Genomic DNA, 2,175 nt, shown 5'->3' with positions numbered 1-2,175 from the left:
TTACACAATATCACAATGCTTCTGGATGATTTTCAGTATGTTCTGGCAATACTTTGCCTGATGACCTTGAGTGCAAATACTGACAGAAGAGGAGCCTAAAATAATGGCTAATATGTAGGTTATGATGAGCTACATGGCAATTAATGAGTCACAAGTCTTCAGTAAAATTTCCCTCCAAAGAACTTAAATACCAATATTATTATCACATTTTCTAAAAACTCAAAGCTGTAGTGTAGGATTCTATGGCCCACCTGTCTCTTGTCAATTATTTCCTCATTTGACAGCTGCAGTTTCACTGCTGACCAGCAGGAGAAGTTGACCGCATCATATGCTAGCATGGTTAAACTAAGCATCCGTACTGTACCCACCATGCTGGAATTATTTTCTGTGTTGCTGGGAGAATGAGCTCCACTTTTCCAAAACTCCAGCCATGGTGCCAACAATAATACAAAATACATGATTAATAGAAAGGGTAGGCTACTCAGTTTCAGAGATGCAGGGAAAAAGTCCAGAGTCATTACACATGAGATTACCACCAAGGAACGCCATACCACGACACAGATTAATTTTATCACCTGTAGCTTAATGGCAGCAAAGTCGTTGCTGGTGTGGATGGCCAGTATATTGCAGTGAATGTACCCATACACAGCTGATAAAAGGGAAAATGTCATCAGCAATGCTATTAGATAAACATGAAAATGTTACAGGATAAATCTCATTAGTAATGGCCACTTTCTCTTTTAAACTTGCCATGTTAAGATATATTCCTCCCAACCCTCCTCCTTCAGAAAATAATTTACTTAAAAAAGGAAAAAAAAAGATTTGTTAACTTTCCATTATCAGGGATTTAGTAAATATTTGCATGCAAAACATATATTACACATGGGAAAAACAAATAATAAGCTAATACATATATACCCACATTTATAAACATATATACACATTCCCCCCCCCCCCAAAAAAAACTGGAACAGCTGAAATGGGATAGAGAGATTCATATCTGATGCTATAAGGTGTGACAGCACATAGAAAGAAGTCTCAATTAAGAAAAAATAAAATTACTTAAATTAGACCTTGAGAAGGTAGTTTCTTTTTACAGAAAGAGTGTAAAGTAGGAAATTACAGTGTAAAGTAGATAGTGAATGTAATATAAGCTGTGTTTTAGAATAAGGTGATAACAGGAAACAAGACATATGCTGTGGAGTTAAAGTAAATTCTGGAAGTGGAGCTGACAGATTTTGCTGAGTGATGCAATACAAGGTACCAGACTAGCAGAAAAAATTAAAAGTTTTAGAAATTAATTGGTATGCATGTGCTTGTTTTTGTTCGTTTGTATTTATGTCATTATATCAGAAAGTTTTTTCATAAGCGAATTAATTTTGACATTGTTGTCCCAATAATTTGACCAATATGCACAACGAAGAAAACCAAAATTATGAAGTCATTGAATAACCAGTTTAAACAGTTTTGTACTACATTGTGTTGAAAGAGGAAAAATTCATTTCACATATACAGGCAGGTTAAAAAAAGTACATTCTTCATACACAATGAAATGAAGCCAGAAAACAAAAAGAGGCCAAATAATCATTACTCATCTGAAGCAATTACTAATTTTCTAACACCATTTAGAAAATGAATGTTACGAATCCATTTATTACTTCAGGAATACCCAAAAAGAAGCTCTCAAGCCATAACATTCTTAACTTCATTTATGAGAAATAAGACTGAATAAAAATAAATGACCTAAAAATTAAATTTTAGAAAGTAAATTTTAGCTTAGTGTAGTGACCCATTTCTATAATCCTAGCACTTTAGGAGGCTGAGGTGAGTAGATCACTTGAGCCCAGCAACAACAACAACAACAGAATAAAAAAAAATTTAGCTGGGTCTGGTGGCACATGCATGTAGTCTCAACTATTCAGGAGGCAGAGATGGGAGGATTGCTTGGGCAAAGGAAATAGGCATAGGACTTTTTTGCTCTGGGAATTCTATTTGCCTGTCCCCTGACCCCAGCACTTTGGGAGGCAGTGTATTCAAGGCATTTTGTAATTAAAATTCATAGTTGCCACAAACTGCATTGAAAAGTAAATTAGTATATCTCACTTCTTAATTGATTGAATTTATTTTCTTTTATTTGTATAAAGGAATCTCACACTGTCTCTTTGGCTGGAGTAC

General features: G+C 34.8%; 1 pseudogene; it reads right to left on the bottom strand.

The window, feature by feature from the left end:
- Positions 1-211: 211 nt before the first annotated feature.
- On the bottom strand, positions 212-753 carry LOC129530351 (testis-specific XK-related protein, Y-linked-like; annotated as a pseudogene).
- Between the last annotated feature and the right edge of the window lie 1,422 nt (positions 754-2,175).

The sequence above is a fragment of the Gorilla gorilla genome, chromosome Y, assembly GCF_029281585.2.
Source record: "Gorilla gorilla gorilla isolate KB3781 chromosome Y, NHGRI_mGorGor1-v2.1_pri, whole genome shotgun sequence".
NCBI lineage: Eukaryota > Metazoa > Chordata > Mammalia > Primates > Hominidae > Gorilla > Gorilla gorilla.
The sequence above is the reverse complement of the archived record's forward strand: the minus strand, read 5'-3'. Positions and strand labels throughout refer to the sequence as shown.